The sequence below is a fragment of the Phyllobates terribilis genome, unplaced genomic scaffold (genome assembly GCF_046119375.1).
Source record: "Phyllobates terribilis strain yellow unplaced genomic scaffold, ASM4611937v1 Scaffold_2__4_contigs__length_985480577, whole genome shotgun sequence".
Classification (NCBI taxonomy): domain Eukaryota; kingdom Metazoa; phylum Chordata; class Amphibia; order Anura; family Dendrobatidae; genus Phyllobates; species Phyllobates terribilis.
The window spans coordinates 131,875,563-131,900,769 of record NW_027362762.1 but is presented as its reverse complement, the minus strand read 5'-3'; the positions used below and the strand labels follow the sequence as shown (position 1 = coordinate 131,900,769).

Sequence of the window (25,207 nt, the reverse complement as noted above, 5' to 3'; positions counted from 1 at the left end):
AGAACCCCTGGGTCCTAGAAGACTCTATGCTAGTGCCTGATATCATGATGGGTGTCTGTGGATGCCACAATTTCCGTGGAAAAAAATGCCAAAAAAGTCCAGTACATTCTAAAACACAAAATAAAAGACCCTGCCCATGCCAACAGTCACCAAACTGCAAATAATCTGAGATCATATGTCAAACAACCTACAAAAATAGGAGCCTATTCTTTAGTTTATTTAGTATATCTTAGATATAATTTACATTTTCATTTTTTTTTTATAATTCTAAAATTTGAAGAAAAAATGTATTTTTAAAATTTGGTACATCTAACACGGTGTCTATAATGGTATGGGTCACAAATGATAAATTGGTATCGCAAGAAAATGTTCGTACCATTCAATACATACTTGATAGCTTTGTTTGTGCCCCCTTAACATTAGGTGTTTTTTTAATCCTAAATGATGAGCTCAAATGGAATAATGAGGTAACCGGCTGCACCAAACCTGGAAACAGTTGTCCATTATATGACTAAGGCCTCATTCAAACATCAGTTTCATGCACGAGTGCGATATGTTTTTTTTTTTTTTGCTTGTTTGTTTTTTTCCAAAGATGGCACTTGTACGTGTCTGTCAGATTTTTTTTTTCACTTCCTAAGTGGTCCATGCAAAATTACAGAGACATGTCCAATATTAATCAGTGTCTATGGGTCAGTGAAAAAATCCAACCAACCAACCATCCATGTGTTGTCCGTTTTTTACCGATTGATAGAAGGTGGAGAAACTTTTTTTTTTTTTTTTTTTTTTCCCCTCATCTGTGAAAAAAACTGATGTAACTGACCAACCTGTGGTGATCACTGATCACTACATTATTATTTTTTTTGTTGTTAGTTTTCTTGTACATAAAAAAAACAACAAAAAAACAGACTGACGACTCAGGCGTAAAGCGATATCGGACCTGGAGCTAGCTGTTGGTAGCTGTTCATTTGAACTCCATATGTGGTCCAAAAATGTCAATGCAAATAAAGAACGCCATTATGAAAGGAGCTGTCCAGGACTAAAATATTAGGTCAACAATATCAAATCAGTGGGGGGTCTATCCCAAGAATAGGTTACCAAACACCAGCTACCCCCCAATCAGTTGTTTGCAGGTCGTTTGGCCACTGGCGGTATGGTGTAGGCCGCTGGAACACTACAGTCCAGTGGCTATTTTCAATATACACTGCTCAAAAAAATAAAGGGAACACAAACAGAATATAACTCCAAGTAAATCAAACTTCTGTGAAATCAAACTGTCCACATAGGAAGCAACACTGATTGACAATCAATTTCACATGCTGTTGTGCAAATGGAATAGACAATAGATGGAAATTATTGGCAATTATCAAGACACCCTCAATAAAGGAGTGGTTCTGCAGGTGGGGACCACAGACCACATCTCAGTACCAATGCTTTCTGGCTGATGTTTTGGTCACTTTTGAATGTTGGTTGTGCTTTCACACTCGTAGTAGCATGAGACGGACTCTACAACCCACAGAAGTTGCTCAGGTAGTGCAGCTCATCCAGGATGGCACATCAATGCGAGCTGTGGCAAGAAGGTTTGCTGTGTCAGCGTAGTGTCCAGAGGCTGGAAGCGCTACCAGGAGACAGGCCAGTACACCAGGAGACGTGGAGGGGGGCCGTAGGAGGGCAAAAACCTAGCAGCAGTACCGCTACCTCCGCCTTTGTGCACCTCCTGTGGTAACTGATAAAATCGGTTACCAGCGACGTGAATGGTCGCTGAGGTGATCGGCATACGGCTTGTCCGAATGCTATAAGCAATAATCACAAAGTAGGCACACACACAGACATTAAGTCTTTGTTTCAGTACCTTTTTTTTTTTTTTTTTTTATACTAATGTCCGGTAACAAGTACAGTTCAGGAGGGTAACCAGGTTTTTGGTGCAGGTAGTTATTCACCTTGTGGATTTGTGAGGCCTCCTCTAACACTGTGTGCGTTGTTTGGGGTCAGTCCTGCCTTAAGCTGAACCGGCCACCTTGACTTTCTTTGGGGTCCTTCTCCACAACTGACAATGAGGACCTTTCCTTGGGGCTACCAATTCTCTTTTTGAGCCCCTGGTCCTATACTTGGTCAAGTTTGGCAACTCTTTCCCCTTCTTCAGGGCGAATAGATCCTCCTGATCTGTCTGGGTTTTCTATGCTATTCCTAAATTAATAGCAATCTCTGACTCCGGTGTCCGGGTGAGCCAGCAGCTATCAAACCCAACTCTCCAATACATAGATACTCTTTGAGCGTTCCTGTGGTCTCTGCGAGAGAGCCAGTGTGAGACATATCATTTTGGACTGTGGATCCTTTTTTTTTTTTTTTTTAAGAGATAAGCCACCATCAGAGACGAGCGGGGAGAGGAGGGGGCAAACAAATTAAATTGTCAGCAGAGCCCTTTGATAAGGCTGGTTCAGCTAATGGTTTTACAAATGTATCTATCTATGAATTAGGGAGGGGAGGTCAATTGACAGGTCAAAAGCCTAAAAAAATGTCCAAGCTAAAATCCACAGAAACGGAAAAAACTGTCCGGCACTTCCAAAACAAGAAATAGATGTGAACAGGTGCTTACTGGGAGCAGCTACCTCCATATACAATTAACAAACAAAGCAGCACACTGCAACGCAAAGTATGCGAACATGAAATATATGAAATTTGAATAGCATTAATTACAGCAGAATCCTATTATCCCACACACAAGCAGACAGTCACTTAGAGAGGAGTTCAGATTGATAGGGTCCTGGTATTTTTTTGAGAAACTCCTTACCGTGGCTACCAGGTACACATGAATTGGCCAATTTATGCGCTAAGATTTCTCATTTATTTCTATTTTTCTACAGCAGTAATGCTATTCATATTTCATATATTTCATGTTCGCATACTTATCGTTGCAGTGTGCTGCTTTGTTTGTTAATCAAGCTAAAATCCACGTGATCCACCCAACATACTTTCTACAGTCTGATGGACTGCTTTATTCTTGTATCTCTAGACTGCTCAGATAAGGTTTAATTCCTTCAAATGGAAACCCTTCATATCTGAGGATTTCTGCTGTCTATAATGTTTTAAACATATCCTTTAACACATATTTGCCTGAATATTTTAAGTTAAATGCAAAAGATCTGTGCTTTTGTGTTTTTAAGTAAGTGGTCCGTTAAAATTCAGCAATATATCCAAACAGATTTTTCAAGTCCAACCACAGGCAAAAAAAAGTATATATGATTTAAAACATGTGTATTGCACATCTGTGGACTAGTGCGAAAATAAAAAGGTAGTTTACATTTTGCCAAAATTTGCAGTGTTTAAAAAGTGTTTTGTAGACAAATGACCCAACGTACTGCAAATGTGTTAGGTATGGTGTATTCTTATGAAGAATGTCCTTAAATTACAAGGTCTCTGTCTGTACTTCTGATATAGATGCCCAGACTAAATATAGCCTTTTTTTTTTTTTTTTTCGATATCTTAATTTCTTGGGTGCAGTATTGAAAGTAAAGTTCTCCTATATATTTTTTTTACTTTTGTTTTAAACATTCCTTCAAATGTAAGTCTGTCCATGCATTTACATGGTCTGTCATTGATTTGGCAGCAGCTGATTAGAGGGTTGGAAAATCTGGACACGCAGTCCTTGTCAAGTTTTGAAGCGAACCTCTGTTATACAAAAGCTGTAGAAAAGCTTGGTCTTGCAGCCCTCATTCCCCATAACAAGTTTAAAAGTGGTTTTTGTGCACTTACTATCCTAATATGTCCAGAAACTGCAGAGCAGTGGTTTGGGCAGCATGCATCAGACACTGGCTTTACTATCTCAGCCAAGCATGTTTGACTCTGAAAGGCTACAACGTTTTAAAATCCTCCGGGGACCAACCTGCACGAGCGACTTGTCTGAAAAGGGGGTCCACGTTGGCTTCTTCCCATCTGCTGCTCTGGCGTGAGACATCTCCCTATGCATGTGACGTGCCCCCGGGCCTGTGTCGCGCTGCGTTGCGCACGCGGGAGCCTACCCGGAGCCGGATCAGTGGAGGGTTGTAGTCTCGTGGCGGTGACCCGGTCCGTGCCCAGGGAGTCAAACTAGACGGCAGTCTATTAGTAGTAAATAGTTGATGACTACGCCACCCGTTGAGTGCAGCCAGGAAGCTGCTGCTGCAGGGCAGACCGCTGAGGCCGGTGGTAGGATTGTGCAGCGTGATAGTATAACCCCCAACGGGAGGGGTATGGCCTCAGGGCAGCCGACGTGGATGATGGGGGTAGCAGGAACCACTCAGAGACGGTACGGTGTAGTTCAGGGTCTTTACTGGTAACAACGACAGACCCTCCCGGAGTACTTGCTAGCAAACGGGGCCTGGTCAGTCTTTGAGCAGATGGGATCTCCCCTGGCCAGGCGTAGTTGTAGGCCTCCCAAACTGACTGTACTCTTCTGGCTACCTTGCTAGAAGCTGATGTAAGTAGCCCACGTCCCTGAGTGTACCGTGTGGTGCTCACCCGTATGGCCGGTGACTCGGGGCCTTCTAATGGCTTCCGCTCCACGATGGCGGTGCTGGTCCCACGCGTGTGACCGTGCCTTCGGGCTTCTGGGCCAGAGGACCTGAAATCCCCTGCCTGACGGATTCTGCTGCTGGGTAGGAGTTAGTCCCCACAGCCTCGGACTCCGGGTCCGGTAAAGAATCTTCTTAGTCAGGGCGAGCTCTGCAGCTGCCAGCCCCTGACTCCTTGTAACTCTGCTGTTTCCTATGCTGCTTCTTGTCTCCACTCTCCTTGTCTGACTCACCCTGCCTCAGCCCCGGGTTTATACAGGGGAAGTTCTTCCCCTCCCAAGACTGGGCAGGAGGTGTGGCATGCACAGGATCCCTGACCAAAGGACCTCCCACCTGCTCTCAGACATAACATTACATTACTGTGGAAAACCAGACCCCTGGGGTGCCACACATGCAGGGAGGGACCTGTCACTCAAGGTGAGAGGGCAGGGAGAAGCTGGCGGGGTCCTTCTTGTTGAGGCTCAATCATCGGCAGCTTGTTTCAGAGTCCAACTTACGCAGCTGAAATCATGCCACCAGTGCCAGATACATGCTGCGCGATCCAGGAGCAGCATGTATCCGCAGCCGGGATCCTTTTAAGGATATTTGGAGCAAAGTAATGATCTAACCAGGGGTGGACATATCATTGGTGCAACATGTACTGCCACACAGGGGCCCAAGAGGGCCACTTCTACCTCCAAAGCAGGTGCAATTTTGCATTTACGAGCTTTTGGGCTGCTAAGGACCCATATATTCTTGCACAGGGGTCCTTTTCGGTCTGTGTCTGCCAGTGGATACAACAATGATTAGTAGTGATCAGTCCTGTGTGTGGGTGATGTTATGGCACCTTGAAGTAAGCAATAAATTATCTAGTTTTAGAAGAATTGAATACCCACCTGAGGCTTGCCTCAGTATAATTCTTGTATCCATACACCCATCACAGCAATCTGAGTTTTCAATGGTTTTATGCTTGCATACAGCAGCAACTGAAAATGAGCAGAGCTGCTGTGTAAAGTCTAGAGAAATGGAGCTCTATTTCCACTCCCTAATGAGTCAGGATTTCCTAAAATCTACACTTTTACACTGCACAGCATGGTCTGAAGTATGTTTGGGGTTTTTTTTTCAATTTTTTTTTTTTTTTTTTGGTACGACAGTCCTCAACATGGTACATGTTGATGAATTTTGCAATAAATTTTTTTTTTTCAGTCTTTGACTTTTTGCAACAATGTTTAGTTTGCAAAATGTCGCAAAAATTGCTGACTTACAATCAGGGTTGGACTGTAGTACACTTGCAACAAATTTTGCAACGTTTTGAAAAATCACAAATGATTAATTGTGAGAAAACATCTGGAAACCTTAAATCATGATCAGAATGGCTAATGAGAGGGGAAAAAAAACCTCCAAAAGAGGCAAATGGAAAGTGGAATGAGGTGTAAACCAAGGCACAAAATACCGAAAACTCAACAAAAAAAACAGCACAAGTGCAATAATGAAGCAGGCCCTAGGTTTTTCAAATCCCATCCAAACTGATTCTATTATTGACCACAAGGTTATCTTGTCATATAAAACATCACTTTGATCTGTTTTCCTTAAACCTAATAAATGTATGCACCCTTCTAATCTACTTTTGTGTTCAGTTCCTCAGTTTCCGGGCTCTTTCCTATTTATTAACTAAAAGCAATATTCTTTACATATAAAACCTGAAAACTACACACATGGGGTTGCAATATTTGTATCAAGTCTAGGCAAACTTGTGGTAACTAAACTATATCAGGAGAGGTGGGTGGGTCACGCTGTAAACATTAGACTGTTGGCCGGGGATGTGAGTCGGTCCTGTACACATTAGACTGTCTGCTGAACCTGTCCATGTTGGTGGGTTGGGCAAACGTTTGACCAATCTATATGGGGGCCTGGAAAGTGTTGTCCACTACTCAGACAACCCCTCCTCAATCCCCATGTCCCCCGCCCTCTCCCTCCAGTAAAATAACACCTATACTCTCCTCCATTCCAGCGGTGTCGGTCGGCACTGGTTCTCCCAGGGGTCGTGTGACACGGTCATACCATCCCTGACGCCAGTCAGCGGCCACTTCATGCTCACTTCCTCTGGATAGATGTGATTAATCCTAAGGTGAGGAGAGTGAAACAGCTGTTGATTGGCTGCAGGGATTGCGTGACATAACAATGTGACGTGATCCCTGGGAGAGCCAGTACAGACACCGCTGGAACGGCATTGGCAGCATAAGTGAGTATAGGTGTTATTTTACAAGGGGGGGAAACATGGGTATTGAGAAGGTACCCACCTAGTGGACAACCCCTTAAAGAGTGTGATTTACATGTTGGCATTAAAGGCGACCAAGGTTTTTGTCTGTTTCTTTTACAGACTGGGACTGAACCCGCAAGAGAAATTTGACATATATTGTGGCCTTCAAAAAAACGCTGCGCAGGTCAGTTGTGTTTTTTTTTTTTTTTTTGACAGCATAAAAACAGTGGGCATGAGACTTCTATAAATCCCATCCACTTTGTTGGAACTGTAAGATGAGCTTCTGGTTGTGGTTTTTTTTTTTTATTTTTTTTATTTTATGCTATACAAAAAATGCATCATGCGAGTTTAACTTTGGTGTCTGCTCACATGTAACAGATTTGATACAGAGGACAGATTTTTGCTTTTAAGCCACATTCACACATTCAGTATTTGGTCAGTATTTCTCATCTGTATTTGTAAGCCAAAAACAGGAGAGGAACAATGAGCGAAACAACATGTCACCACTTCTGCATTTATTATACTTTTCTGATCTGTAATTGTAAGCCAAAACCAGCAGTGGGTGATCGGAAAAGTATAATAAATGCAGAAGTGGTGACATGTTTGTTTGTTCCTCTCCTGTTTTTTGGCTTACAAATACTGATGTCAAATACTGACCAAATACTGAACATGTGAATATGGCCTAAGCATCAGTATGGAGTCTAGGAAATCCTCTAAACGAAGTAGTTCTACAAGGTTTTAGCCCCTGGGGATGCTCTCTGATGTAGTACATAAACTTGGGTTTCAATTCTGCACCTTTCTCTAAGAAACAGGCTAGGGAACTTGAACTGTGGCATGGTTGCTAATATTTACACCCCTATGGAAGTATACAACCATTAACTACATGAGGTTCTCCAGCTGACGCTTGGATTGTGGATTGTGGCAGGGTGATCCAGTTTGACCTATTTTTGGTCATGGAATGCAATGAGCTATGATACAGGCATAATCAATTTATTTTCCTAGAAGCTTTGGATATTAATCTTCCTTGATTTCTGCAGAGTACTACCTAAAGTGAGTAAGAAGACGGGATCTGGATTTTATTTTCTGTACATGTTTAGTCTAGTAATGAACCCGACACTTTGGCTGATACTGAGGAGCAGCTAATGTGATGTATCATCCATATAATAAAATATTAACTGGCAGCGTTATGCGTTGTACGTTTACTGTGACCAGTTTTTAATCTCGGAAGCCGTGTTCCCATTTAGATGTATGATCTGGTGTAAATTTATATAATGTATTGGCCTTCACCCTTCCCCAGCATTCACCACTTACGTCCCAGGAGAAGCTAATTCAATAGTGCCTTCACTTGTGGTTCTGTGCAGAAAATTCAATATTTCTAGCATATATTATATATTTTTTTTGTTTCATGTCAAAACATCCAGTGGCTTCCAATTGACTATTTCATTTGGCCTAACTAACGTCTAAGCTCTCAAATTACTCTAGGTAAGCATACTGTGTAACAAGCAATCTGTAACGTACGTTCACATCTGTTAATTCAATTGTGTCACACACCGAGATCTCATACAAAGTTCAGTCCGTATTTGAGGAGACTGTGTAACGCCAGTGACGCGCCCCTGGGCCTGCTGTGTCGCGCAGCGTCTCGCGCACGGGGCTTACCCGGAACCGGATCAGATGAGGGTTGTAGTCTCCGAGTGGCGGGGACCCGGTCCGTGCCCAGGGAGTCAAACTCAGTGTGTGGCAGTCTTGATAGATGTTATTTGAGTGTCGACTACGCCACCCGTTGATTGGCAGCTATGGAGCTGCCGCTGCAGGGCAGACCGCTGAGGCCGGTGTAGAATTGTGCAGCGTGATAGTATAACCCCCAACGGGAGGGGTATGGCCTCAGGGCAGCCGACGTGGAAGATGGGGGTAGCAGGAACCACTCAGAGACGGTGCGGTGTAATTCAGGGTCTTTACTGGTAACAACGATAGACCCTCCCGGAGTACTTGCTAGCGAACGGGGCCTGGTCAGTCCTTGAGCAGATGGGATCTCCCCTGGCCAGGCGGAGTTGTAGGCCTCCCAAACTGACTGTACTCTTCTGGCTACCTTGCTAGAAGCGGATATAAGTAGCCCACGTCCCTGAGTGTACCGTGTGGTGCTCACCCGTATGGCCGGTGACTCGGGGCCTTCTATGGCTTCCGCTCCACGATGGCGGTGCTGGTCCCACGCGTGTGACCGTGCCTTCGGGTTTCTGGGCCTGAGGACCTGAAATCCCCTGCCGGTCGGCTTCTGCTGCTGGGTAAGAGTTAGTCCCCACAGCCTCGGACGCCGGGTCCGGTAAGAAAGCTTCTCAGTCAGGGCGAGCTCTGCAGCTGCCAGCCCCTGACTCGTAGTAGTATTGCTCCCACTGAGCTTCTGCTGTTTCTTCCTATGACTGTTTCTTGTCTCTACTTCTTCTCTACTCCTAACCCTGCCTCAGCCCCGGGTTTATATAGGGGAAGTTCTTCCCCTCCCAAGACTGGGCAGGAGGTGTGGCATGCACAGGATCCCTGACCAAAGGACCTCCCACCTGCTCTCAGACATAACATTACATTACTGTGGGAAACCAGACCCCTGGGGTGCCACATTCCCCCCTAGTGAAATTTAGTACTCCGGGACTAAACATATTTTAGAAAAACATAACAAGATATGACAACAATAACAGTACAATAAGAAGAAACACATAAAGGTGGTCACGGCATGTCCGTAACCGGGTGCAGTCTTTGAAGAAAAGCAAGGTGTCCATTTCACCAAAACAGGGAGACGTAACCAGGTAGGGGTTTGTCCTGCCCCGAGTCCTTAACAGTCTTTAGTCCATCCTGGGTTATGCTCCAACTATGTACAAGGGATTCCCGGTAAATCCACCAAGGACTCCTACAAATAACTAGAAACACAAAATTATACACAAGCAACAATACACAGGTAAACATAAATAAAACAATTTATACACTTCAAATCCTCCAACGTGCGGGTAACTGGCCTCTAGTGGCCCTAGTGGACCTACGGAGCTGACTGTCTAGCCCTGAACTACAGGGTGTAGGAGCTGTCAAGGGTAAACTGGGCAGCTGTCTACCGGCTCTTTGGCTCACTAGGGATATGGCAGGCTCACTGCAAGCAGAGGGTTGATCCTCCTGGTCTGCTGGTGTGGGGTCTTCTGCCTCCTGGACCGGCTGTTCTTCCAGCTCTACCTGTTGCTCCGTAGGTGCTTGGGATGCTGGTTGGAGGAAGGTGAGTACGGGTACCACAACTGCACCATTGACTTGAGTCCAAGACCGAGGGAAGTCCCCGAGCACAGTACTAACCATATCTTCCCTTTCCTCTACGGGTCGATGGTCTTCTTGTTCCTCTTCAGGGTTCCTCAGTTGTTCGGGACACTTTTTCAGGTGGTCCCGGGATACAATGGCTGTGGTTTCCCCTCCGTCTTTACTGATGGTACAAACCTTCGGGTTCTCGTGGCTTGAGGGCAGTACGGTGTACGGGTCCTTCTCCCACTGGTCGTCCAACTTGTGGAGCCGTCTCTTCCTCTTCAAGACCTGCTCTCCGGGTACCAGGGGAACAGCGGGAGCATACTGGTTGTAAGTTTTCTCTTGTCTTTCCCTAGCCTGACAGAGACTTCGCTCCACGCTCTCCTGTACTCTCCGGTACTGCTGCTGCCTCTCTGTGTCCCAGTCTGCTTCTGGTGAAGTGTCCTCGGGTGTCAGGACTCCCATTTCCAGGTCAACAGGTAACTTACCAGGTCTTGCCCTCATTAGGTAAGCCGGGGTACAGTTGGTGGAACAACGATAGACCCTCCCAGAGTACTTGCTAGCGAACGGGGCCTGGTCAGTCCTTGAGCAGATGGGATCTCCCCTGGCCAGGCGGAGTTGTAGGCCTCCCAAACTGACTGTACTCTTCTGGCTACCTTGCTAGAAGCGGATATAAGTAGCCCACGTCCCTGAGTGTACCGTGTGGTGCTCACCCGTATGGCCGGTGACTCGGGGCCTTCTATGGCTTCCGCTCCACGATGGCGGTGCTGGTCCCACGCGTGTGACCGTGCCTTCGGGTTTCTGGGCCTGAGGACCTGAAATCCCCTGCCGGTCGGCTTCTGCTGCTGGGTAAGAGTTAGTCCCCACAGCCTCGGACACCGGGTCCGGTAAGAAAGCTTCTCAGTCAGGGCGAGCTCTGCAGCTGCCAGCCCCTGACTCGTAGTAGTATTGCTCCCACTGAGCTTCTGCTGTTTCTTCCTATGACTGTTTCTCGTCTCTACTTCTTCTCTACTCCTAACCCTGCCTCAGCCCCGGGTTTATATAGGGGAAGTTCTTCCCCTCCCAAGACTGGGCAGGAGGTGTGGCATGCACAGGATCCCTGACCAAAGGACCTCCCACCTGCTCTCAGACATAACATTACATTACTGTGGGAAACCAGACCCCTGGGGTGCCACACCAGCACTAGCATCGACTCGAGCACCAGGATATTATGTTATAATTGCAATTGCTATATATAAACAGCTGTCTCTATCGTCTGGATATTAACTCCTTCAAGATTGGCTAATTTTACATTTTAAAGGGATATTCTCAAGTTATTACGGTTAATTTATTAGCACCAAAATAAGCAAGTTTGAAATTGCTGCGAAAGCTTTTATCTTTCATACCGTACAGCTTGTTTTCATGGAGCTCTGCCACTAGTGCAGGGCTGTGCAGTCGGTAAGCCAAACCTTCGACTCCCGACTCCTCAATTTCCATGACACTAACTTCGACTCCCTCATACATGGCTCATGTTTAAGTGATTTACTGTAGCACAGATTCATCTCTGCTAAAAGTCTAGACCCTTAGATCAGGAATAGGACAGACATTTATAGGACCTTTCATAACTTTCCCAAATTCTTATGGAAACAGTTCCAGCACATGCCGCATTGAACTACTGTACCCAATTTACTATATATTTTCGGAGTTAGTCAATTTTATTCTGACTCCTCCAAAATGGACTCCAACTCCTCATCCCTGCACTAGTGTGTACTCTCGGCCAGAGTCTGGGTAGGCAATAGTTGCATTCCAAGAGAGGAGTTAACTACTAACATACCAGCCACCCCTCTCCAGACAATTAGTTTCTATACGATAGTTATCTACTCACCTCCCTCCCAGCTCCTGACTAGCTGCTGTTATAAATCTTATAAAATCACAAGGTTGGTGTTCAACTTTAATACATTAAAAAATTAAACAGCGCGCGACAATAAGACAAAGTGACATATGAATGTGTCTGTTGTATCTCTTGGGGAATAACCTGTTACATCTTAATTTGCAGAGAGGATTACTCATCGAACCATCTAACTTTCCATGGCCTTTGGCTCCAGGGACTATTACTACTAGGGACTAAAGACAAGAGGCTGTGAGTTCCCGTTTTGTCATTGGAGGTACGTTAAAAAAAAAAAAAAAAAAGTTGTTTCACTCTCCAATTAATCCATCTAATGTCATCACATTGTTCCACCTGGGACTCATCCAGTTCATCACCCTACCGCAGGCCTAAAGCGATCTGCGGTCTACAGAACAGATTACTGTAGTGCAGGGAGAACCTTTCTGCCTACTCTTCAGGGCTTGACTGTATCATTGTGCACAGTAGCTATGCTGTTGCTTTGATCTGATGTTTGAAACGGAAGAATCGTCCCAAAATGTGTAGCATGTTTTGTTTTGTTTTTTAATTTGTTATAGTATATAGTTACATATGCAGTCGTCCTGTCTCCTTTGCAGAAAAGCACCCCCAAAGTATGATGTTTCCCCCACCATGCTTCATGGTTGGGACAGTGTTCTTGGGGTTGTACTCGTCCTTCTTCCAAACATGGCAAGTGGAGTGGATACCGAGAAGTTGGTCTCATCTGACCACATGACCGTCTCCTATGCCACTTCTGAATCATTCAGATGGTCATTGGCAAACTTCAAACGGGTCTGGACATGTGCTGGCGTGAGTAGGGGGACGTTGCGTGCCCTGCAGGATTTTAATCCATGACTGCATAGCGTTACCAGCGGTAATGTTTGAGATTGTGGTCCCAGCTCTCTTCAGGTCATTGACCAGGTCCTCCCTTGTAATTCTGGGCTGATTCTTGACCTATTTTAGAATCATCCTTACCCCATGAGTAGAGATCTTGCATGGAGCCCCTGACCAAGGAAGATTGACAGTCATCTTATGTTTTCATCCATTTTCTAATAATTGTGCCAACAGTTGTTGCCTACTCACCGAGCTGCTTGCCTATTGTCCTGTAGCCCATACCAGCCTTGTGCAGGTCTCAATTTTGTCCCCGGTGTCCTTAGACAGCTCTTTGGTCTTGGACATGGTGGAGAGGTTGGAGTGTGAGTATGTGAATAGGTGTCTTTTATACAGGTAACGAGTTAAAACAGGTTCAGTTAATACAGGTAATGAGGGCAGAGCAAGGGGCTTCTTAAAGAAAAACTAACCATTCTTGCTGGTTGGTAGGTGATCAAATACTTCATGCAACAAAATGCAATTTAATTATGTAAAAACCATACAATGTGATTTTCTGGTTTTTATTTTTAGATTCTCTTTCACAGTTGAAGTGTACCTACGATAAGAATTACAGATCTCTTTTTTTTTTTTTTTTTTTTTTTTTGTAGGTGGGATAACTTGCAAAATCCACAGTGTATCAAATACTTATTTTGCCATGTATGTGTATATAAATACTAGCTATTGAGCCCATTCTACGCCCAGGTGGCGAGCATTTTTATTGGTATATGGTCTCCCGTGCTGGTATGTGCTACCCCTATCCTGGTATTTGTGCTCCCCAATCCTGTTACCCCATCCTGTTATGTGCTGTCCTCATCCCTATCTTGGTATGTATGGCACCCCTCACCCTCAATCCTGGTATGCATGGCACCCCTCACCCCCCCCAATCCTGGTATGTGTGGCACCCCTCATCCCTTTCACGCTGCACACATACAAAAAAAAAACCACTTATACTCACCTTTCTTCCCTGTGCTCCAGCGTTGCTATGTCCTGTTCTGCCGGGGGGAGGAGTGTGGCACCGGAGTACGCGCGTGCCCATACCGTGCTGTCCAGCGCCATTTTTCTGAAGACACACTGCAAATGTGTCTTCAGTAAAATGGCGCTGGATAGTGCTATGTGCATGTGCCGATTCCGACGGCACCTTCATCTTCCTGCTACCGTCCCAAAGACACAGCGCAGTCTGCCGGATAGGTGAGTTGTTAGGGGCTGGAGATCGCGGTATGTGTTCAGTGCTTACGCATACCGCGATCTCCGGGGCCACAATCGTCATCCTAAACTCCTTGTTTAGGATATGGTTGCGCTCCTCTGTGGGGTCCAGACTGCACAGGCGTGTCGCGCTTGCGTGGTGTATAGAGGCTTCAGACAGAGGGACGCTTGTACGATTATATTATAGATGTAATCTACCAAGGAAAGACATAAGTAGGAGAAAGTGTATGGATAGTCAACATAGTCTGTTAAAATATGCTGCTGTATCACTAAATTAATTTTAAGTCTCTTTAGAAAAAAAACCTTACATCAATGTGTATATCCAGTAAAGAATCTATGTACAGCACAATGAATATACCCAAAGGTAGACAAAAATGTGGAACGTGACTTTAGCATGTTTCTGTGGCATGCCAAGGTTTTCTGAATGTATGCTCACAACACTCCCCCCATAGAGGTGGTTTTCTGTGTCATGTGCAGGGAAGGGGAGTACATTATTGTACACAGCAAATTCTGAAAAAAAAAACCTACAAGAAGGGTGACAGTAAGGGTTAAACTCGCATGGCGTCTTAGACGCCGGCGTACCCACATGGTTTTTGAGGCAGAACACTGGTGGTGTTTTCCCTGATGTCGGAAAAGACGCATTTTTTCGGCAGCCAAGTTGAAGCCATTAGAAGAATGGACCAGTCACCTCTTTTAGCCGCTTCAAAGCCTGAAGTGGTTAAAAGTGGTGAGAGAACAGAACATGTGCACATAGTTGTTTTTACATTGTTGGGCATATGTTCATTCTTTTTTTTATTTTAATTTTTTTTAGCGCTTTTCCAGGCTGGGTCGTGTGCTCATACCCTAAAGAATAATACTCGGTGATCTGGAATAAAGCAGATTAGGGATAAAACTTGTGTATTGTTCCATTTGCATTGTTTTTGGTTAATTTGTGCTTGGAGTGGTTTATTAAAATCATTATATAATTAGTCAGTGTTGGGCTACCATATATAGACATGGGAATAGCTGGGCCTTATTCTCAGCAAGGGAACTAACACTATTTTTGCCATATTTCTTGAGAACAATGATGGAAGCAATCCCCGCCAAATGTCTGCTGCTTCTCTCACGTAGTCCTGCACTTGTGCTATTTCTTGACTGCTGTAGAATGGCCTACAGCTTTTCCCCTAACAGAATATAGCATGGATAACCCCTTGAACCTCAGTGCGTTATACTATAATTGGACAGTATGTAATAAATTCACTCCATTTTCTAGTCGTATTCTTATTGTTAGACCCTGTTATTGTCTGTGCTAGATGTGACTTGACTGTAAAAGTCCCAGTGACGAGCTGTTCTGGATATAGTGGATGAAAGAAGTATTGAACACCTCACCAATTTTCTAAGTAAATATATTTCTAAAGGTGAAATTTCCATCAGATGTCGGAAACAACCTGTCTAATCAACATAGGCAAAGAAATCAAACCATAGAGGTTCAATGCTTTTTCCGTGTCATGTCTCATTATTACGCGTAACTTAATTTACAAACACTCTTACTGTAATTTAACACTTTGTACAAAAGCCTTTATTGGTGATGACTGACTGCTTCAAGACGCCTCCTGTATGGAGAAACTAGTCACAGGCATTGCTCACGTGTGACTTTGGCCCAGTCTTCCACACAAACTCTTCAAATCATGAAGGTCTCGTGAGCTCCTTCTATGAACTCTGGGCTTTAGTTTCTTCCATACATTTTCTATTGGATTCAGGTCCAGTGACTGGCTAGGCCATTTTAGCAGCTTTATTTTCTTTCTCTGAAACCAATTGAGAGTTTCCTTGGCTGCGTGTTTGGGATCATTGTCTTGCTGAAATGTCCAGCTTTATTTCACCTTCATCATCCTGGTAGATGGCAGCAGATTTTTATCAAGAATGTCTCAGTACATTTGTCCATTCATCCTTCTATTATATGAAGTTTGCCAGTGCCGTATGCTGAAAAACAGCCCCACACCATGATGTTCCCACCTCCAAACTTCACTGTTGGTATGGTGTTTTTGGAGTGATATACAGTGCCTTTTGGCCTCCAAACATGGTGTGTATTATGGCATCCAAAGAGTTAAATTTTGGTCTCATCTGACCAGACTATATTCTTCCATTATTTCAGGCTTGTCTAAATGTTGAGCAAACTATCAACGCGCTTGATCATGCTTTTTGTTCAGCAATGGAGTCTTGCGTGGTGAGCGTGCATACAGGCCATGGAGGTTGAGTGCATTACTTATGATTTTCTTTGAAACAATTGTACCTGCTGATTCCAGGTCTTTCTGTAGCTCTCCACAGGTGGTCCTTGGCTCTTGGACAACTCTGATAATTCTTTTCACTCTTCTGTCTGAAATTTTGTGGGGAGCACCTGGTTGTTTCTGGTTTATGGTGAAATTTATGTTCTTTCCACTTCCAGATTGAACATAATCATAGATGCACTTTATATTGATTGAGAAGCAATAAACTATTCACTGCAAGTTTTGACCCTTTGTCATAATTGGGTGTTATTGCAACACTTAATATCACATCTATGACAAGGGATGAACACTTTGCACTCAAACTTTGTTTTTTTTACTGATGGTAAACTAATAATTTTAAATTTATCATGGATTCTGTGAATGCTTTATTTGATCTACCTTTTTTTTTATTTCAGTAGCCATTTTGGTTCTTTCCTATTGTTTCTACTTAAAAATAAAAGTAAACATTCACTGCAAGAGATACATATGGTCCCAAGACACAACTGAATAACAAAAGTTGGTCAGTCTTCTACAGTACAATGGTCACAGTAGACAATTCTGGATCAGCCCAATCTATTGTCATTCACTCCACTGTCTATATGGATGCATTTCATAAACTCTATCCATGAAAACCCCATGACTTCCCACCATCAATCAGTCACCAAATCTTCCTGTATCCGTAAAAGGCTGGGCCTGATGGGGTGAATCCGTAGGGCCTGATTCATCATTGCATTTACACTTTTTTTTTTTTTTTTTTGCCCCCTCAACTTTTCGTGCCATTTTTCAGGTTTCCATTTTTGCCTTTTTTGAAGTCTATTTTATTTGTCTCTTTTTTTCCACCTGTTTTTCATGTTTTCACATTTGCAACTTTTCAAAAAGTTGTAAAATTTGTCTTGTGCCGGTTTCCAAAATTTGGTGCAAAAAAGACATACTAAAAGACAAAGACTTAAATTCCATGATAAATCGGAGATACACCAGGTGCTCAAAGTGCTGTGTTTTTGATCATATCCACAGGATATTAAAAATATTTCAGAATATTACATAAAATGGCAGTAACAGTTCAAATGCACACACCAACTCAAGTTTTGCCCTTAGCTGCGGCTTTCACACTGGAAGAAACTACTGTGGTCGAAACTCGAGGCCAATATGTGCACTTGTTTGTACCTATGGTAAGTACGTATAATGAGGCATTGTTCTAGGCTAGATAAAGCTCTGTCGTTTGGGAAGCAATTTTATACATGATTAAGTAAGAATAAGTGGTAAATCGCCACTATTGTAGATTTTTATTTTTTTTAAAAAATGCTTAAAGGGAACCTGTCAAACAATTCATGCTGCCCAAAGCGCAGGCAGCATGATTTGCAGACTAGCTGCACTATTGCAGCCAGGTATTATGTTTTCAGAATCCCTCCAACATTTCAGGGAAAGCTTATTGTAAAGATCTGGCTAGGGACCATAGCCAGAGATCAGATTAGTCTGGCGCCACCTCCAGCGGGCTCTTCCCAGTGCTGCTGCAGATGATTGACAGGTCACTTTATGTACATAATGGAGAGACTTGTTCATCACCAAGAGAGCTGGGAAGAGCTGGCTGGGGGCAGAGCCAGGCTAGTCTTGTCTCTGGCAATGGTTCCCTGCCATTTCTTCACCTAAAGCCACGCTGGGAAGAGCTGGCTGGCAGTGGAACCAGACCAGTCTGATTTCCAATAAAAAATCGGTATGTGCTAAAAATCGCTAGTAATTACTACCTCACTTGAAGCCTAACTCGTTCAAATGTCCTGTCCTGGATGATGGTTCCTTTTATCTGAAGATGCGGTATATTAAATATCTTCACTCTGTGTTTTACACTCCGCAAGCAGTAGAGACAGGGTGCTGGCCACGTCTGTTCTGAAACTACCTTGAAAAATCTGCTGCCCTGTGTCTTTGTGACGTCACCTCACTACGGGCCCTTTCAGATGCAAAAGAGTGCCAACAGTCCATCCAACGTGATTCTGAGGCTTCCACGTCCTTCATCCTTAGCTGTTCCAACGTATAAGTTATAGTAAGTTCTCTAATGCAATTCAGTTATTAAGAGAAACACTCACAAAGGTTCTATGGCTAACATTACATTATCCTTCTATAGGCTGTAGTTTTTCATCTATTCTAGGAACTCTAGATAAGACCTTCCACTTCTATAGTAGGAACGGTAAACTTATTTTATCCTGCTTATAGGTAAATTCATACCAGGCAAGAATCTTATATCTACCACTTCACCAAACTTTTGGGGAACCACGAATGCCATTCTTGCCTCAAAATGAAAGCATTGTGATGCATATCTAGCCTTCCTGAGAACAAATCTTAGACCAAGTGTTCATGCAAAGTATCCTATTCACTGTGCAGTGACGTTTTTAGGCTATATGCGGAGGAGCTGAACCTTCGTGGATTTTCAGTGTTTCAGGATGGTGAAATCTGCTGTGAAAATCTCAGATTTGCAGTGCGGATCATTTTCTACTGGTGGTTTTCACTAGAGCAAGTATACAAGTTTTGACTAAAGGTGTTTCCAGGACTGACATAGATGACCATTCCATAGGATAACCAAGTTGCCTTCAATCCAGGGGTGTAACCTGTGTGCCCAAAAGTAAAGGGGCCCATTTCCACAACAGATGAAATTATGTGTTTTCATGAGCTATTGTTCTTGCGCGCCCTTTTCTGTCTGTGTCCAGAAAGTTATCACCTATCCTATTGATAGAAGTACTGGCAATCACTGGGATCAGACTGCTTGGACCTCAGTAATTCCAAGATTAGGGCTTTGGATCCCCTAGAATGAAGCTCTATATTCCTTTCTTGTATGGGGATCAGAGGTCCATGGTTCGCCGCCACTCCATTATAATAATAATAACCTTATTAAACCTACTCCGCAGAGCTTTACAATTCAGACAATTTACAGACATTAATCGGCACTGTCCCCATTGGGGCTCACAATCTACATTCCCTATCAGTATGTCTTTGGAGAAAACCCACACAAGGAGAACATACAAACTCCTTGCAGATGTTGTCTTTGGTGGGATTTGAACCCAGGACCCCAGCGCTACAAGGCAACACTGCTAACCACTGAGCTACCATGCCGCCCTACATTTTTATTGTTAATAGGACTGCTGAGTACAGGTGGTAAATATGCTCTCTTCTTGTAGCCGGTGTGCTGCAGTAATGTTCTGCTTTCCATTGTGTGGCTGACCGATACCCCAGAGCTCATGCATTGCACACGACACTATGGGCACCGTACTACAGATGTAGATGTGTCACCCCAGGCCTGGATGCCACAAACTTGTAAGGCTGTGTCTGAGAGCAGGAGGGAGGTTCTCTGGTCATGGACCATTTGCATGCAGCGCCTCCTGTCCCAGGCCAGTAGGGGGAGCAGGCTGCCCCTATAAAAACTGGTACTGAGGGCAGGGTTAGGGAGACCAGGACCCACTTCTGAAGTATCCAGAAGGGTTCCCAGAAGTGAGGGACAGGTCAGCCGCAGCTGAGGAGTCCAGGAGGCAAAGGAGGAACAGAAAGCCAGGGACAGAGGCGACGAGAGCCGGTCCTGGAAGAGAGAGACTACACAACCGGACACTGGGGTCCGAGGCTGTCAGGGTTACAAGCCCTGCAGCAGATAACCAACCCGCAAGGGATTTCAGGTCCCTTGGCCAAGAAGCCTGGAGGCTCCGCCACACAGAGGGACCGGTACAGCACGGAGAAGCTACAGGCACCTAAGGCCCGAGTCGCAAGCCATACAGGCGTGGTACACGGCAAGCTCAGGGACATGGGCTATCATACCACTAAAGGGGGAGATAGTCAGCAAGGGCAGAGAGAGAACGGTAGGCCTACCCACTCACCCTGACCAGCGGAGCTCGCCCGAATGCCCTCAGACACCCAGGTCCATTCCTACCCTGTACTCCTGGTGGGTCTATGATAAGATCTGCAGTAAAAGACCCTGGACTGCATTATTGGACTCTGTGTGGTTACTACTGCGCCTGCACCATCACCCCCAGCATCCTATTGCACTGCCCTGAGGCTACACTCCTCCCGTGGGGAGTTGTACTATTCCCTGCTGCATCCCCAACACCAGCCTCAGCGGTCTGCCTTGCAGCGGCGGTCCTCCCTGACCGCAATCCACGGGTGGCGTAGTCGGACATTACCTAAAACATATAAAAGGCTGCCACTGGTCTGACCACCCTGAGCCACGGGACCGGGTCGCCATTATTACTCCCAGCATTGCCCTGAAGTCCGGTCTCGAGTGCCCCACGGCCCAGGGGGCGAGTCATAGAGACCAATGCTGTGCGGGTCAGATTTTTGCATTATATTAGATTTTTAGATACATTTAGATTTTTGTGTTATGGAGACCGGTGGAATGACCGCCTGTAGCGTTTTACATGAGAATCACTTGATGACTTCTCTGAACTGTATTTGGGTGCCACTACTTCACCACTTCTGCTTTTTCCTGTGTTGGCTATTTGTAGAGTTTCCTGTTCTATAATTTGGTTTTATCACTCATTTGACAACATATTTATAGACTAGGCTTACCCATCGGTTTGCTAATGACACTACTGGTCATTCCCTCAGCGATTTAGCAACATCTGGAAAAATAAAGCAACCGAGCTCCAAAAGAGAAACCTTTTTAAATGGACTCATTTTTGTCTTTAAAATGTCCTGTCAGGAGCTGCTTCTGTGTTTCGAACCTGCAAAACTGCATATTTCCTAGTAAGTGAGCAGTTGACAAGAGCACACAACTTAAGGCAAGGCTCACATATCCCAAACATTGTATAGAGCAACTGAATGTTTTTGGTGGGAAAGAAAACTACATCTATTTCAGATCACGCTTGGGTGGAACCTCCTCAGTGTGGTGTAATGCTCGATTTATTGATCAGAATTAAATATAGTGCAACATAAAGGGTTAAATCTGCTGCAAGGAGGAAACCTAAACAAACTAATGCGTCTTTTTTATATATTTAAAGTTGTTTTTTTTTTGTTTTTTTTCTTTTTATTTGAGGCTGTCTTGTTTCTAAACTAACCACTAGTGATGACCGAGAACTAAAATACTTGGGTGCTTTATGCTCTGGTCGAGCACATTGGAATACTCGGGTGCTCGACACGAGCAACGAGCCTAATGTAAGTCTATGGGAAACTCGAGCATTTTTCAGGTGGCTCCCCCTGGCGGTCTGCAGAGGGCCTAATTATTGCCCAAATCGATGGGAACAGTGCTCAAATGACATGGGAACAGCATGGGGAAGACCCCCTGGAAGCATTTCTGACTCCTAGGTCAATGCTGTCAATGTCAGAGGTATTACACCACTTTTACGGACTCAAACACAATAAAACATACAAAAACAAAACCAAAATGGATTTTCCTGGGAAATATGTTAAGGAACATCCTTTCCAGGGTAATGACTTGTATATAAGGCAAAATAAATATACAAGAACAAAAATACTCCTCCACACCTTGGGCTATGTTCACACGTAGCGTTTTTGATGCGTTTTTGCACTTTTGCGTTGCTTTCAAACAAGACAAATGCATTCACAGGGAAATGTCATTTTAACATTTTACAACCTTATCTGGCCATGTGGTGTGTGTGAGACCTGATCAGACACATCCTGTTTCATTTATGAAGGAGGGGCTCTGAAAGTCACAAAGCCTATTTTTATAGGGCCATCAGGCGGCCTTTACTATTCTTAGAGAGCCATCAGCCGGCTATGCTTTGTTGTTCCCATTTACTAAAGAGTGGGTCTCCTATACTGTTATTGCGTATGCAGTGAGTGACAGGACTGCCCAAAATTTGGACGCACCCCAATACCCCTTTGAAGAGACTTTTGTTTTCAGGAGGCCCTCCTCTATGTTCCCATTATTAGGAAGTGGGTCTCCCATACTGTTTGCCTATGCAGTGAATGCAAGGGCTGCCAAAAATTTGGACCTACTCCAATGCCCCTTGGAAGAGATGTATAGGGCCTCTTTTCTTTCTTTTTTAATATATTCCCATTAGAAAGGAGTGGGTCTCCTATACTTGTAATGCCCATGCACTAAGTGTATGGGCTGACAAACCTTTACGCCTGGGGGTATACATGAACATGCTGTGTAAAAAATTTTTTTTACGGGCATCATAAACGCCCATTAAAAAAATTATGTGGGTGTTGCATCACGGACCACGGTCACCCTGGTGATATGGTGAAGGAGGAGAACAAGAGCAAATAGCCAAAATCAGGAAGCATATACCCATGTGTGGGTGTGAAAAGGTGCATGGGAATACACCTCCCAAGAAAAGACACTGGATTTGAGTTTGTTACGCTGCTATCATTCGGTGGTGTTGAGAAGTCTGGCCCAATCTAGGCCTTGTTCATTTTTAGAAGAGTCAGCCTGTCAGCATTTTCAGTTATAACTCCACCAGCGGCACTAAAAACCCGCTCTGATAAAACTCTAGCGGCAGGGCAGCCCAGGACCTCCATGGCGTAGAGAGCCAGTTCAATCCACGTATCCACCTTGGATACCCAATAATTATAAGGCACAGAGGAATCACGGAGAACGTTGGTACAGTCGTCAAGGTACTGCCTCAGCATCTTCCCAAACTTTGCACTCCTTGTGAGAGTACCCCACACCTCAGGGCTTGTGCGATGGGAGGGGCTGAGAAATTTCTCCCAGAACTTTGACAGTGTTCCCCTGCCTCTGCTGGATTGGAGTTGTCTCTCTCGCCTGTAGTACTTTGTTAACGAACTGTGACCTCTGCTGCCAGCGTTTTCAGATGGGAATTATTTTAATAGTTCCGCAAGAAGGGCCTTCTGGTACTGCCCCATTTTTGTAGACCTGTCCACCTCAGGAATAAGAGATAAAAAGTTCTCCTTGTAGTGTGGGTCTAGAAGTGTCACCAACCAGTAATGACTGTCACCCAAAATGTTGAGAACGCAAGGGTCATGGGAAAGGCAGCGTAACAAACTCAGCCTTGCGTGCCAGACTACTAACAGGCAAGACTTCCGTGTCCTCACCAAGAGGATTACTGACCATGCTCTCCTCCTCCAGCCATCCACGCTGAACAGACGGTATGACAGTTGTGCAGGTAGCTTCTTCTTCGTCTTCTTCGTCGTCTTCTTCTTCTTCGTCGTCTTCGTCTTCTCCTTCCTCATGGTCACCCAATCCACGTTAGGATGAGATGAGGCTTGGCTGTGTGCAATCACCCTGTATGGTTCCTTGCTCAATCTCATCGTGCTCCGTCTGCAATGCATCCTCTTTGATTTTGAGCAGAGAGCGTTTCAGAAGACAGAGAAGCGGGATGGTGACGCTAATTATGGCGTCATCGCCGCTCACCATCTTGGTGGAGTCCTCAAAGTTTTGGAGGATGGTACATATGTCTGACATCCATGTCCACTCCTGAGGTCTTATGTGTGGAGTCTGAACTGAATACCGACGGCCTTGTTGATGCTGGTACTCAACAACTGCCCTCTTCTCACAAATCCTTCCCAACATCTGCAGTGTTGAATTCAACGCATGGGGACATCACACACCAGTCTGTGACCCGGAAGCTGCAAACGCTGCTGAAACATGGCAAGGGCGTCGGAAGCTGTAGGTGACTTTCTAAAATGGGCACACAGGTGGCGTACTTTAACAAGCAAATTCGGCAGCTCCGGGTAGGATTTTAGAAACCGCTGAACCACGAGGTTAAGCACATGGGCCAGGCATGGTACGTGTGTGAGCTCGCCTCGCCTCAGAGCCGCCACCAGGTACCGGCCATTGTTACACACGACCATGCCTGGCTGTAGGTTTAGCGGTGTGAGCCACAGACCTGCCAGCTCTTTCAGAGCTGCCCACAAGTCTTCAGCATTATGTGGTTTGTCACCTAAGCATGTTGGCTTCAGCATAGCCTGTTGCCCCTTGGCCGAGGCAGTGCTTCCAGCTTGTGACTGATGTGGTCATTTCGGAGATGGAGGATGAGGTGCAGGAGCTGTAGACTGTGGGGGCAACCCCGATTGACCTAGGGCCCACAATACTTGGCGTCAGGAGGACGTATTCTGTCCCAAGGTCAGACTGGGTCTCGGCTTCCACAATGTTAACCCAGCGTGCCGTCAGCGAGATGTACCGTTCCTGCCCACAAGCACTTGTCCACATGTCCATGGTTAGGTGGACTTTCCCTGTAACTGCATAGTTGAGGGCACGGCTAATGTAGGAATCGTGCTTGTATAATGTGAGGACGGCACACATGGACAAATAGTGGCGGCTGGGGACAAAGTACCGAGGGACGGCCGCCGCCATCAGGTTGCGGAATGCTTCTGTCTCCACGAGCCTAAAAGGCAACATTTCGAGCGCAAGCAGTCGCGAAATGTGGGAATTTAGTAGTGGGGCATTGGCTGCGTATTTCCGCTTGCGTTCCAAGCAATATGGACAACTGAACGCTGCGCTGGGACAAGGACGTGGACGTGCTTCCTGATGCTGCTACTTGAGAGTGTGCAGGGCAGGAGGCATCTTCGCATGCACCATGGATTGGGGATTGGCTTGCATGCACAATAGCGGAAGAAGCAATGGTGCCACCCGCAGACACTGTTCCTGGACCCTGGGGTTCGGCCCACAAAGCCTGGGTGCTTTGCTGCCATGTGCCTGATCATGCTGGTGGTGGTCAGGCTGCTAGTTTTGCCACCCCTGCTGATGCTGGCCTGGCAAGTGGTGCAAATGGCCATTTTGGGGTTATCGGCAGAGTCTTTAAAAAACAACCAGACTCAGGAAGACCTAACAGTTGTACTGGCAACTTCCTTCGTGTTGGTGTTACGGGTAACAGTTGCCTGCCTTCTTTCTGTGGTCACCACACTGCTTCTTCCTGCCTGTTGGGGTGCTCTGCTTCCCTCACCCGGTGTGCTGCTGTTCTCTCTGCATGTCCTCCTGCCAGGTTGGGTTAGTTACTAGATCATCCTCCACCTCATCTTCCACTTCCGCACCCTGGTCCTCCTCCTGACTTTCTGGCAATTGTCTCAT

General features: G+C 45.2%; 1 protein-coding gene across 7 annotated transcripts in view; it reads left to right on the top strand.

Annotated features, from left to right (window-relative positions):
- Positions 1-25,207, top strand: part of TRIM13 (tripartite motif containing 13) — a 237,204-nt gene that overhangs the window by 94,484 nt on the left and 117,513 nt on the right. For 5 of the 7 annotated variants that reach the window (XR_012269633.1, XR_012269627.1, XR_012269639.1 and 2 more), the window contains exons 2-3: positions 6,907-6,970; positions 12,086-12,194. The gene's annotated coding sequence lies outside the window, so the exon portion shown is untranslated. The remainder of the gene's footprint in view (positions 1-6,906; positions 6,971-12,085; positions 12,195-25,207) is intronic. The other 2 variants (XM_073662681.1, XM_073662684.1) reach the window with 1 other exon arrangement.